The sequence below is a fragment of the Eumetopias jubatus genome, unplaced genomic scaffold, assembly GCF_037043125.1.
Source record: "Eumetopias jubatus isolate StellerSeaLion01/CBP00866 unplaced genomic scaffold, mEumJub1_p1.0 scaffold_1, whole genome shotgun sequence".
Taxonomy (NCBI): domain Eukaryota; kingdom Metazoa; phylum Chordata; class Mammalia; order Carnivora; family Otariidae; genus Eumetopias; species Eumetopias jubatus.
In genome coordinates, this window is record NW_028274807.1 from 43,367,777 (window position 1) to 43,381,909 (window position 14,133).

The following is a 14,133-nucleotide window of genomic DNA, read 5'->3' on the forward strand; positions in this document are numbered from 1 at the left end:
AATTTTTATAATTGGCAGTTGTTGAATATTTTTACTAAATTACATTTGGCTTAATCAGGGTATTTCATACTATCTATATCATGGGGTGGCAGTAGAATATTTTACTTAAATATAACAAAAATAAATATAGCAAATATATGGTATATAAAACATCAAAATAAATTGTATGTAGTATTTTATAATATTTTATTTCAGTTATAACTACACACATCCTGGTGACCAAATAAATTATACTTTTTAGGATTGTTGCCTTAAAACTTTGAGAAGCATGATTTCACCTAACAACTTACAAAATGGAAAAAAAAACTATAAAAAAAATTAGTAACATCCTCTCAACACAAAGAGAATGGAGTAGTAAATATTATTTGATAAGCTAGGAATATCTAATGTCAGCTGAATGCCAAACCCAAAATAGATTCAATAATAATAATAGTGAAAATAATTTTACACTAACAATAAAGAATACATAATACCCAAATCTATAATAATATCAATAGCTATCATTTTATTGATTTTTTAATTACTTTTTTATTGTTATGTTAATCACCATACATTCCATCATTAGTTTTTGGTGTAGTGTTCCATGATTCACTGTTTGTGCATAACACCCAGTGCTCCACACAGAATGTGCCCTCTTTAATACCCATCACCAGGCTAACCCATCCCCCCACCCTCCTCCCCTCTAGAACCCTCAGTTTGTTTTTCAGAGTCCATCGTCTCTCATGGTTCGTCTCCCCCTCCGACTTACTCCCCTTCATTCTTCCCCTCCTGCTAGCTTCTTCTTTTTCTTTTTTCTTAACATATGTTGCATTATTTGTTTCAGAGGTACAGGTCTGTGGTTCAACAGTCTTGCACAATTCACAGTGCTCACCATAGCACATACCCTCCCCAATGTCTATCACCCAGCCACCCCATCCCTCCCACCCCCCACCACACCAGCAACCCTCAGTTTTATTGATTTTTTTTTGTAGGTCACTCTACTAAAAGTTTAAAAACATTAGTTCTTTGAACCTTGTGACAACTCTAGGAGATAGATACTAATATCCGCATATTCCCGAGGTAAAAAATGTGGTAAGGGAGATTTAGTCATTTGGAGAATTCTAAAATATGCCAGATCAGGTACAAAACTTATTCTAATAACTATACTATGTGGCTATAGATGTTTATTGTGTTTTCCATGAAAGATCTTGTTCCTAAAAGTTTCAGCCTGGAGTAAGGAATGATAGAACATAATAAAAATAGTTTATCTCAGTGATTCTCACATTTTTATATTTATCTCAATTCATCTAGAGAGTTTTTTAAAATGAATTGCTGTACCCTATCCCAAGAGTTTCTGGTTAGGTGTGAGGTTAGGCCCAAGAACTTGCATTTTTTAATTTTTATTTATTTATTTTTTTAAGTAGGTAGGCTCCACACCCAGCATGGAGCCCAATGCAGGGCTTGAACTCATGACCCTGAGCTGAGGCTCAATAGTCCAAGTTTCACCTGACTGAACCACCCAGGAGCCACTAGAACTTGCATTTTTCATGTGATGCTGAAACTGCTGGTCTAGGAGCCATACTTTAAGATTCCCCCCCTTTTTTTCCCTAATAAATTGTATTGAAAACTTTCAGAATGTCAACAAAACAGTTGCGACTTTTTTCAATTACAGAGTGATACTCAGGTAACCGAACAACAAGTATTTGTGTAAGCTGCATCAGAGACAAGTGAAGATGGAAAACTGCCATCCCCACATACAACTAACTTGTCCTGTGCCCCAACAAGAACTTGCCTTAAATTTCCATGCCAATGTACCACCCCACACTGCCCCAGGCAAGGTTAGTGGCTACTCAAAGTACCCCCAGGACAAGGCTTTCTAAAGACACATTCCGTAGTGTGTTAACTACACAAAAAAAGACACTGTACGGTTTAAAAACAAATCTTATACAGCGTACGTTTCTTTTCTTTAAAAGGAGTGAGTTGTGTACAGGGGGGTTAAATGCTTTATAGACAAGAGAACGAAATCTGCGCTAGAACCAACCTATTCATCATCTTCATCTTCCTTCCTCATCTTTTTTTTTTTTTTGTTAAGATTTTATTTATTCATGACAGACAGAGAGAGAGAGAGAGAGAGAGAAGCAGAGGGAGAAGCAGACTCCCAAGGAGCAGGGAGCCCGATGCGGGACTCGATCCCAGGACCCTGGGATCATGACCTGAGCCGAAGGCAGACGCTTAACCATCTGAACCACCCAGCCGCCCTTCTTCATCTTCTTTATCTTCCTTCTTCATCATCCTGGTCTTCCTCCTCTTCCTTCTTTCTCTTGCTTTCTTCAGCCTCGACGACTCCCTTCGCAGCCGCGTCCGGCTTTCCCGCAGCTCGGAAGGCAGCAACACCCTTCTCCGACGCTCCCTTCAGCCTGGCAGCCTCTTTTCCGTGCCGCTGCCGGTCACCGGCACCTGGGGAGACCCCGCGTCTCGCCCGGTGTCTTGGCAACCTCACCGATGCTCCCCTTGGAATTGGGGGCGACACTCAGAACAAAACAAGAAAAAGGCCGAAGGAGGCCTCTCGGGTGTATCGGGATCCTTGAACTTCTTTTGTGTTTCCCCATCAGGGGGGATATAAGTTGGCGTTTCTCCTCCAGAACGGGCCTTGTCTGCCTTTGCCGCGTCTTCAGGTTTTCCCTTCTCCTCAGCGGACACGGTCTTCCAGCTCTCGGAGCACCCCTTAGAACACTCAGAGAAGTTCCCCGAAGCTTCTGGGTGCTTCTTGTGCTCCTCTCAGCAAGTCTGCACAAACAGTGCGTATGGGACATTTTGCTTCTCGGCTTCTTCGCATCTCCGTTGCCGGTGTTTAATTATTTTCCTGGGTGAGGCACAGCTGCCCAGGGCACGTCCGGCTCTCGCTTGCCCCGCAAGGTCTCTACCGAGCTCAGCGTACTGCGTGCACTGTGAGAGCGGGAGCCAGACGCAGCCTCCTCAGTCTCCCCGCTCTGTAACATTACTCTCTAAGATCCAGTTTTGCAGATCTTTCTGGTGTGAACTTAGAATGAAAGCTACTGACCTAGACAGAATGAATCAAGTTACCTCTACACAGGATCTAGCCATCTACATGGAAGCAGACTTTCCTGAGAAATCTAGTATTCTATCCAATTGGCCATTGGCCAATTCTATCCTATTGGCCATTAAATATATCGATACATTTTGGGAGGTGAAAATACAGCAGTTGCAAATATTTTTTAGTTTTTAGTTTCATTATATTTTTAAAATAAATAACCTGGGGAAACAGTTTAGGATTTAGGCTACTTCAATAAGAGTGAGGCTACTGCTTTATTCAACAGTCTCTGACATACTTACTGATTTTTTGCTTCCATCAATATCTACTTTCCCCAAATAGTACAGTGAGTACAAAAATTAAGCACTCATCCCAAAATAAAATTTATTCTAATTATAAAATTTAATAAAACGTTATGGACAAAGTAAATTTACTACATGCACCAGAAAATTTAAAATTATTGAGTTATAAATGAGTCAAAAGCCTCACTAAACTTGCTTTCATATAAAATATAAAGAACAATATTATGTTAGGTATAGTTGGGACAGAAGAGTATTACTGTTAGTAAAACAAAAACTTTGGAATTGAGGCAGAAGAGAGAGGATAAATCAGACTCAGATTTAAAATGTTCTCTCAGAAGAGCAGATATAGATGGGTTTGCAGTGAATAAACTGGAGACATTTATCTACAGAATGAGAATTGCCAAGGAGAAACAACTATGTCTTCAGGATTCTGAAATCAAAACTTCAGTAGTGGGTGTGTTTCGGTAAGTTCAAGTATGGTGTATCCATAACAATGACAATTTTTCATGAGGGAAATACTTTGAAGACAACCGTTACAAACTTAATGTCTATTTCCAGAGACACTTACAGGGACTTTTTTGGCCTTTATGTATTCACAATAAAATTGCGCTATTAGACGTCTTGACTTATGTACCTTCAGTTCAGTTTTTTTTAGCTTTATTTTTTATTGAAGTAGATAAACAATGTCACATTAATTTCAGGTATATAATATAGTGATTTAACACTTATATACATTAAGATCACCATGATAAGTCTAGTTACTGTCTTTCACCATACAAAGTTATTACAAGATTATTGACTGTAGTCTCTATGCTGTACTCTCCTCTGGCAACTACCAGTTCTCTTTATTTATGAGTCTGTTTCCATTTTTTTTATGTTTATTTTTTTTAGATTCAACATATAAGTGAAAACATATGGTATCTGTCTATCTCCAACTTATTTCACTTAGCATATTACCCTTTAGGTCCAAACATGTTGTCACAAATAGCAAGATTTCATTCTTTATGATGGCTGAATAATATTCCAGTGTGTGTGTGTGTGTGTACCAGCTCTTTATCCATTCATCTATCAGTGGACATTTAGGTTGTTTCCATATTGTTCTAAGTAATGCTGCCATGAACATAGGGGTGCATATCTTTTCAAATTAGTGTTTCCATTTTCTTTAGATAAATACACAGAAGTGGAATTGCTGGATCATATGATACTCCATTTTAAGTTTTTAAGGAACCTCCATACTATTTTCCATAGTGGCTGCACCAGTTGAAATTCCCAGTAGCAGAGCATGAGCATTCCTTTTTCTCCACATCCTCATGTATACTTGTTATTTCTTGCCTTTTTGATACTAACCATTCTGACAGATATGAGGTGATATCTCATTATGGTTTTGATTTGCATTTTTCTGATGATTAGTGATATTGAGCATCTTTTCATGTGTCTCTTGGCCTTCTGTGTGTCTTCTTTGGAAAAATGTCTATTCACAACCTCTGCCCATTTTGTGATCAGATGGTTTGTTTGGTTTTTGGTATTGAGTTGTATGAGTTCTTTGTATATTTGCATATTAACCCTTTATCAGATATATCATTTGCAAATATCTTTTCCTATTTAGTAGGTTGCCTTTTTTGTTTTATTGATGGTTTTTTTTCACAGTGCAAATGCTTTTTAGTTTGGTATAGTCCTGATTGTTTATTTTTGCTTTTGTTGCCCTTGCCTGGGAACACAGACCCCATGTATATATATTGTTAAGAACAACATCCAAAAATTTACTGCCTATGTTTTCTTCTAGGAGTTTTATAGTTTCAGGTGTCTTTAATCCATTCTAAGTTTATTTTATTTTTTTAAATTTTTTTATTGTTATGTTAATCACCATACATCACATCATTAGTTTTTGATGTAGTGTTCCATGATTCATTGTTTGTGCATAACACTCAGTGCTCCATGCAGAACGTGCCCTCTTTAATACCCATCACTAGGCTAACCCATCTCCCCACCCCCTCCCCTCTAGAACCCTCAGTTTGTTTTTCAGAGTCCATTGTCTCTCATGGTTCGTCTCCCCCTCCGATTTCCCCGCCTTCATTCTTCCCCTCCTGCTATCTTCTTCTTCTTTTTTTTCTTAACATATATTGCATTATTGGTTTCAGAGGTACAAATCTGTGATTCAACATTCTTGCACAATTCACAGCACTCACCATAGCACATACCCTCCCCAATGTCTATCATCCAGCTACCCCATCACTTGCACCCCCCCACCACTCCAGCAACCCTCAGTTTGTTCCCTGAGATTAAGAATTCCTCATTTCAGTGAGGTCATATGATACATGTCTTTCTCTGATTGACTTATTTCACTCAGCATAACACCCTCCAGTTCCATCCACGTCGTTGCAAATGGCAAGATCTCATTCCTTTTGATGGCTGCATAATATTCCATTGTGTATATATACCACATCTTCTTTACCCATTCATCTGTCGATGGACATCTTGGCTCTTTCCACAGTTTGGCTATTGTGGACATTGCTGCTATAAACATCCGGGTGCACGTACCCCTTCAGATCCCTACATTTGTATCTTTGGGGTAAATACCCAGTACTGCAATTGCTGGATCATAGGGTAGCTCTATTTTCAACTGTTTGAGGAACCTCCATACTGTTTTCCAGAGGGGTTGCACCAGCTTGCATTCCCACCAACAGTGTGGGAGGATTTCCCTTTCTCCGCATCCCCGCCAACACTGTCGTTGCCTGACATGTTAATGTTAGCCATTCTGACGAGTGTGAGGTGGTATCTCATTGAGGTTTTGATTTGAATTTCCCTGATGCCGAGCGATGTTGAGCACTTTTTCATGTGCCTGTTGGCCATTTGGATGTCTTCTTTGGAAAAATGTCTGTTCATGTCTTCTGCCCATTTCTTGATTGGATTATTTGTTCTTTGGGTGTTGAGTTTGATCAGTTCTTTATAGATTTTGGATACTAGCCCTTTATCTGATATGTCATTTGCAAATATTTTCTCCCATTCTGTCGGTTGTCTTTTGGTTTTGTGGACTGTTTCTCTTGCTGTGCAAAAGCTTTTTATCTTGATGATATCCCAATAGTTCATTTTTGCCCTTGCTTCCCTTGCCTTTGGTGATGTTTCTAGGAAGAAGTTGCTGTGGCTGAGGTCAAAGAGGTTGCTGCCTGTGTTCTCCTTTAGGATTTTGATGGACTCCTGTCTCATGTTTAGGTCTTTCAACCATTTGGAGTCTATTTTTGTGTGTGGTGTAAGGAAATGGTCCAGTTTCATTCTTCTGCATGTGGCTGTCCAATTTTCCCAACACCATTTGTTGACGAGACTGTCTTTTTTCCATTGGACATTCTTTCCTGCTTTGTCATAGATTAGTTGACCATAGAGTTGAGGGTCCATTTCTGGGCTCTCGATTCTGTTCCATTGATCTATGTGTCTGTTTTTGTGCCAGTACCATACTGTCTTGATGATGACAGCTTTGTAATAGATCTGGAAGTCCGGAATTGTGATGCCGCCAGCTTTGCTTTTCTTTTTCAACATTCCTCTGACTATTCGGGGTCTCTTCTGGTTCCATACAAATTTTAGGATTATTTGTTCCATTTCTTTGAAAAAAGTGGATGGTATTTTGATGGGGATTGCATTGAATGTGTAGATTGCTCTAGGTAGCATTGACATGTTCAAAAGGTTCGTTCTTCCAATCCATGAGCATGGAACGTTTTTCCATTTCTTTGTGTCTTCCTCAATTTCTTTCATGAGTATTTTATAGTTTTCTGAGTACAGATCCTTTGCCTCTTTGGTTAGATTTATTCCTAGGTATCTTGTTTTGGGTGCAATTGTAAATGGGATCGACTCCTTAATTTGTCTCTCTTCTGTCTTGTTGTTGGTGTATAGGAATGCCACTGATTTCTGCGCATTGATGTTATATCCTGCCACTTTACTGAATTCCTGTATGAGTTCTAGCAGTTTTGGGGTGGAGTCTTTTGGGTTTTCCACATAAAGTATCATATCATCTGCAAAGAGTGAGAGTTTGACTTCCTCTCTGCTGATTTGGATGCCTTTGATTTCTTTTTGTTGTCTGATTGCTGTGGCTAGGACTTCTAATACTATGTTGAATAGCAGTGGTGATAGTGGACATCCCTGCCATGTTCCTGACCTTAGGGGGAAAGCTCTCAGCTTTTCCCCATTGAGAATGATATTCGCTGTAGGTTTTTCATAGGTGGCTTTTATGATATTGAGGTATGTACCCTCTATCCCTATACTTTGAAGAGTTTTGATCAAGAAAGGATGCTGTACTTTGTCAAATGCTTTTTCTGTATCTATTGAGAGGATCATATGATTTTTTCTTTTGTTAATATATTGTATCATGTTGATTGATTTGCGGATGTTGAACCAGCCTTGCAGCCCAGGGATAAATCCCACTTGGTCATGGTGAATAATCCTTTTAATGTACTGTTGGATCCTATTGGCTAGTATTTTGGTGAGAATTTTTGCATCCATGTTCATCAAGGATATTGGTCTGTAATTCTCCTTTTTGATGGGGTCTTTGTCTGGTTTGGGGATCAAGGTAATGGTGGCCTCATAAAATGAGTTTGGACGTTCTCCTTCCATTTCTATTTTTTTGAACAGTTTCAGAAGAATAAGATTTAATTCTTCTTTAAATGTTTGGTAGATTTCCCCTGGGAAGCCATCTGGCCCTGGGCTTTTGTTTGTTGGGAGATTTTTGATGACTGCTTCAATTTCTTTAGTGGTTATAGGTCTGTTCAGGTTTTTTATTTCTTCCTGGTTCAATTTTGGTAGTTGATACATCTCTAGGAATGCACCCATTTCTTCCAGGTTATCTAATTTGCTGGCATAGAGTTGCTCATAATATGTTCTTATAATTGTTTGTATGTCTTTGGTGTTGGTTGTGATCTCTCCTCTTTCATTCATGATTTTGTTGATTTGGATCCTTTCTCTTTTCTTTTTGATAAGTCTGGCCAGGGGTTTATCAATCTTGTTAATTCTTTCCAAGAACAAGCTCCTAGTTTTGTTGATCTGTTCTACTGTTCTTTTGGTTTCTATTTCATTGATTTCTGCTCTGATTTTTATTATTTCTCTTCTCCTGCTGGGTTTAGGCTTTATTTGCTGTTTTTTCTCTAGCTCCTTTAGGTGTAGGGTTAGGTTGTGTATTTTGAGACCTTTCTTGTTTCTTGAGAAGGGCTTGTATTGCTATATACTTTCCTCTCAGGACTGCCTTTGCTTCATCCCAAAGATTTTGAACAGTTGTGTTTTCATTTTCATTGGTTTCCATGAAATTAATTATTATTAATTAATTCCATGAAATTAATTCTTCTTTAATTTCCTGGTTGACCCATTCATTCTTTAGTAGGATGCTCTTTAGCCTCCATGTATTTGAGTTCTTTCCGACTTCCTCTTGTAATTGAGTTCTAGTTTCAAAGCATTGTGGTTTGAAAATATGCAGGGAATAATTCCAATCTTTTGGTACCTGTTGAGACCTGATTTGTGACCTAGGATGTGATCTAGTCTGGAGAATGTTCCATGAGCACTAGAGAAGAATGTGTATTCCGTTTCTTGGGGATGGAATGTTCTGAATATGTCTGTGAAGTCCATTTGGTCCAGTGTGTCACTGAAAGTCTTTATTTCCTTGTTGATCTTTTGCTTAGATGATCTGTCCATTTCAGTCAGGGGGGTGTTAAAGTCCCCCACTATTGTTGTTTTGTTGTCAATGTGTTTCTTTGCTTTTGTTATTAATTGCCTTATATAATTGGCTGCTCCCATGTTAGGGACATAAATATTTACAATTGTTAGATCTTCTTGTTGGATAGACCCTTTAAGTAGGATATAGTGTCCTTCCTCATCTCTTATTACAGTCTTTGGATTAAAATCTAATTTGTCTGATATAAGGATTGCCACCCCAGCTTTCTTTTGGTGTCCATTAGCATGCTAAATAATTTTCCACCCCCTCACTTTCAATCTGGGGGTGTCTTTGGGTCTAAAATGAGTCTCTTGCAGGCAGCATATCAGTGGGTCTTGTTTTTTAATCCAATCTGATAGCCTGTGTCTTTTGATTGGGGCATTTAGCCCATTTACATTCAGGGTAACTATTGAAAGATATGAATTTGGTGCCATTGTATTGCCTGTAAGGTGACTATTACTGTATATTGTCTGTATTCCTTTCTGGTCTATGTTGCTTTTAGGCTCTCTCTTTGCTTAGAGGACCCCTTTCAATATTTCTTGGAGGGCTGGTTTCGTGTTTGCAAATTCCTTTAGTTTTTGTTTGTCCTGGAAGCTTTCTATCTCTCCTTCAATTTTCAATGACAGCCTAGCTGGATATAGTATTCTTGGCTGCATATTTTTCTTGTTTAGTGCTCTGAAGATATCATGCCAGTCCTTTCTGGCCTGCCAGGTCTCTGTGGATAGGTCTGTTGCCAGTCTAATGTTTCTACCATTATAGGTTACATATCTCTTCTCCTGAGCTGCTCTCAAGATTTTCTCTTTGTCTCTGAGACTTGTAAGTTTTACTATTAGATGTTGGGGTGTTGACCTATTTTTATTGATTTTGAGAGGGGTTCTCTGTGCCTCCTGGATTTTGATGTCTGTTTCCTTCCCCACATTAGGGAAGTTCTCTGCTATAATTTGCTCCAATATACCTTCTGCCCCTCTCTCTCTTCTTCTTCTGGGATCCCAATTATTCTAATGTTGTTTCATCTTATCGTATTGCTTATCTCTTGAATTCTGCCCTCGTGATCCAGTAGTTGTTTATCTCTCTTTTTCTCAGCTTCTTTATTTTCCATCATTTTGTCTTCTCTATCGCTGATTCTCTCTTCTGCCTCATTTATCCGAGTAGTTAGTGCCCCAATTTTTGATTGCACCTCATTAATAGCCTTTTTGATTTCGATTTTGTTAGATTTTAGTTCTTTTATTTCTCCAGGAAGGCTTTCTCTAATAACTTCAATGCTTTTCTCAAGCCCAGCTAGGATCTTTAAAATCATGATTCTGAACTCTAGGTCCGACATCATACTAATGTCCGTATTGAGTAGGTCCCTGGCAGACGGTACTACCTGTTGTTCTTTTTGCTGAGGTGATTTTTTTCATCTTGTCATTTTGTCCAGAGGAGAATAGATGAATGAGAGAACAAAATGGTAACAGGTTAACAACGTCCCCAGCAAATATACTCTAAACAAATCAGAAAAGACCTGAAACCAGGGGAAAAGAAAGGGAAAGAAGGAAAAAAGAAAGAGAAAAAAAAAAGAAAAAGAAAAAGATAAAAACAAATAAAAACAGAACAGAACAAAAAAAACATAATATGATCAATATGATCAGTCTTGTGCATAGATCAGTGCCACACACTAGATTTTGGGTGTATTTTGGCCTGTTAGAAGAAAGTGCCTCCCAAAATTTTAAAGAAAGAAAGACTTAGATATATACAAAATAAGGGTTGATATGACAAAGGGATGGAATATGAGTATAAAGATGAAAAGTATAAAAAAAAATTTTAAAGGAATTGATAAGATAAGAAGTTGTTTGAAAAAAGAACAAAGAGGATTTAAAAAAAATTAAGAAAGAAAAAAAAAGGGGGATAGAATGTGATCAGGCAGGAGACTAGAACAAAGCCATACACTAGAGATTTAGGGTATATTTTGATCTGTTAGAAGAAACTGTATCTCAAAATTTTAAAGAGAGAACTATATATATATATATATATATATATATATGCCAAAAATAAGGGTAAATACTATGAAGGGATAGAATATGACTCTAAAAATGAAAAATAAAAATGTTTTTTTAAAAAGGGATTGATAAGATGTTGGTTGAAAAAGGGAAAATTAAAAATTAAAAAGTTAAATAAAATTAACTTTGAAAAACTAAAGAATCATGGTAAAAAAGCCATGAATTCTATGTGCAGTATTCCCCTAGCATGGGAGTTCTGCCATTCTCCTTGATCGGTAAACTTGGTCTTGGGTGGCTGTTGGTGCTGATCTTCTGGGGGAGGGGCCTTTGCCGTGGTTCCCAAATGTCTTTGCCAGAGGCGGAATTGCCCCGCCCTTGTCCTTCCAGGGTAAGTAATCTGCTCGGGTTTGCTCTCAGGAGCTCTTATTCCCTGCAAGCTTTCTGTACAGCTTTGGAGTATGGGAGTGAAAATGGCGACCTCCCAATCTCCGACCCAGAGGAGCCGAGAACTTGCAGCCCCACTCCTCAGTGCACCTCCAGAGAAAAGCAGTCAATCACTCCTGTCTTCCTGGTCTCCGGCTGCACTCCGTGCTCACCTGGCCCGCGACCAAGCATTTCTATCTCTGGCACCCGACTCGGTGTGGAGTCTCCAAACCCAGCAGATCCCTGTGGTGCACTCCTGTGCCACTCCTCCCAGGGGAGGAAGGGGAGTCCCCCCAGATCTGCCGCTTGTTGAGTCCTTGCTGGAGGACCAGTGGCCCGACTGTGTCGCTGATCACAGTTTATGGCAACCCTGAGCTGAGAGCCCACTCCTCAACTCCGTCTCTGCAGCTGGCTTCCCCACTCTGATACCCAGGAGCTCTGCCGCACTCAGGCACCCCTAGTCTTTCTGTGACCCTGAGGGTCTTGAGACCACACTGTCCCGTGAGGTTTCCACCCCCTGTTTAGCCACTGGAGGGATGTCCCTCAGCGGATCCAACTTCTCAAAGTTCTGATTTTGTGCTCCACTGCTCTATCACTTGCCAAAAGTGGCCAAGGGAGGTCCCCTCCCCCGCCATCTATCCTCCCGCATATTGCCTCGGATTCACTTCTCCACACATCCTACCTTCCAGAAAGTGGTCGCTTTTCTGTTCAGAGAGTTGTTGCTATTCTTTTCTTTGATCTTCTGTTGAGTTCACAGGTGTTCAGAATGGTTTGATCCCTATCCAACTGAATTCCTGAGACCAGATGAAATCCAGGTCTCCTACTCCTCCGCCATCTTACTCCAACCTTAACGTTTCTTTTAAGGCTAGTTTAGTGGTGATGAAGACCTGTAACCTTTGTCTAGGAAACTCTTTATCTCTTCTTCAATTTTGAATAGTAATTTTTTTTGTGTGTAGAAAATTCTTGGTTTAGATTTTCTCCTTTCACTATTTTAAATATATAATGTCATTCTCTTCTGGCCTGATAAGTTTCTGCTGAAAAAGCAGTGGATAGCCTTATGGGCTTTCTCTTATATGTAACTATTTGCTTTTCTCTTGCTGCTTTTAAGACTCTCCTTTATCTTTAATCTTTGACATTTTAATTATTGTGTGCCTTGGTGTGGATCTTTTTGGGTTTATCCAGGTTGGGCTCTCTGTGCACCTGGACCTAAATTCCTAGATTATTGATATTTTCAGCTATTACTTCTTCAAGTAATTTTTCTGTCCTGTTCTCTCTTCTTCTTGGACCTATATGATGTTAATGTTAGTATTCTGATTTTGTCCCAGAAGTCCCTTAAACTATCCTGATTTGTTACTGTTGTAGTTGTTTTGTTCAGTCTGAATGATCTCTGCTACCCTGTCTTCCAGATCACTGATCCATTCTTTCTTTTGTATCATTTAATCTGATGTTAATTCCCTCTAGTGTATTTTCATTTCAGTTATTGAATACTTCAGCTCTGGTTGGTTCTTTTTTTATATTTCCTATCCCATTGTGAAATTCTCCCTGTGTTCAGACACTCTTCTAAAGTTCAGTGAACATCTTTATGACCATAATTTTTTAAATATGTATTAGGTAGATTGCTTATCTCCATTTTGTTTAGGTTTTGTTTTGTTTTGTTTTGTTTGAGTTTTTGTCTTGTTCTTTCATTTGGAACATGTTCCTCCCTCTCCTTATTTTGTCTGATGCTCTGTGTTTGTTTCTACGTATTAGGTAGATCAGCTACATCTAGTCTTGAAGGAGTTGTCTTCTGTAGAAGTCTTCCTCTGGGGCCCTATAGCACAAATTCCCCTTGATCAACAGAATCAGGAGTCTGGGGGCACCCGGGTGGCTCAGTTGGTTGAGTGTCCAACTCGATTTTGGCTCAGGTCATGATATCAGGGTCGTGAGATTGAGCCTCATGTCAGGCTCTGTGCTCAGCAGGGAGTCTGCTTGAGATTCTTTCTCTCTGCCTCTCTCCCTATGCATGTGCTCTGTGTGCGTGTGTGTGTGTGTGTGTGTGTGTCTTTCTCTCAAATAAATAAATCTTAAAAAAAATAAAAGAAAGAATCAGGTACTCTGAAGTATCCTCTATGTGAGATCATGCACCCTCCTGTTGTGGCTGGACTGTGACTGCTATGGGTGTGCTGGCCCCAAGTGAGGCTGGTTGAGAGGCCCAACTTCAGCTTCTGTCAGTTAACTGGTGGGTGGGCTTAAATCTCCTACAACCAGAAGCATGGCAAGAAAAATTCTGCCTAACATTGCATACATTCTCTGAGAAAGTTTCTTCAGATCTCTACCCTTCCAGCACACAACCTAAAATTAGTCAATAAATCTCTTTTATGTATGGTCCAGGCATTTTTCAAGCTGCTGCATCTCTGCTTGGTCTTAGAACAAATGAATTTGTGTGCAGGCTCTTTAAGAACAGAGTCTCAGTTTCCTATAATCCTCCTTCTCTCCCAAAGTTAAGCCCTGATGCATTTCAAAGCTCCCAGTACTGATTTTCAAAGCCAGACATATGTGTGTCCATCTTTCTGGTACAGATCCCTAGGGTGGGGGTGCCCAATGTGTGGTTTGAGCTTCTTGCTCCTCAGGAGAACTTCTACAGGTACGATATTCCTCCTGCTTGTCAGTCACTCTGCCAGGGGTGTGGGTCCTGACCAGACTGCATCTCTATCCCTCTTATTTTTCTTGATGCGG

At 39.4% G+C, this 14,133-nt stretch overlaps 1 pseudogene; it reads right to left on the bottom strand.

Moving 5' to 3' along the window:
- Positions 1-2,020: 2,020 nt before the first annotated feature.
- Positions 2,021-2,978, bottom strand: LOC114203213 (high mobility group protein B1 pseudogene; annotated as a pseudogene).
- Between the last annotated feature and the right edge of the window lie 11,155 nt (positions 2,979-14,133).